Here is a 251-nt window from a genome sequence, read left to right on the forward strand (position 1 = left end):
GCGACTCCCAGCAGCACCGCAAGTCGCGGGGGAAGCCCGCGGGGGCCCGGGCCTGCCCTTGTCTGGTCCCGGCACCCTCACCCCACCTCGGCTTGGCCATACAGACAATGAAAACCACAAGGCAGGGCTGGGCACTGCACAGGGTGGCCACGGGGAGGAAGGGAGAGATGCTGCCAGGGTCTGGAGGCCAAGTCCGTTGTGACAGGTTTGAGAAAGCTGGAGCGGCATGAAGGAGAGGGGAACCCCCATAG

The sequence above is a fragment of the Myotis brandtii genome, unplaced genomic scaffold (genome assembly GCF_000412655.1).
Source record: "Myotis brandtii unplaced genomic scaffold, ASM41265v1 scaffold193, whole genome shotgun sequence".
Taxonomy (NCBI): domain Eukaryota; kingdom Metazoa; phylum Chordata; class Mammalia; order Chiroptera; family Vespertilionidae; genus Myotis; species Myotis brandtii.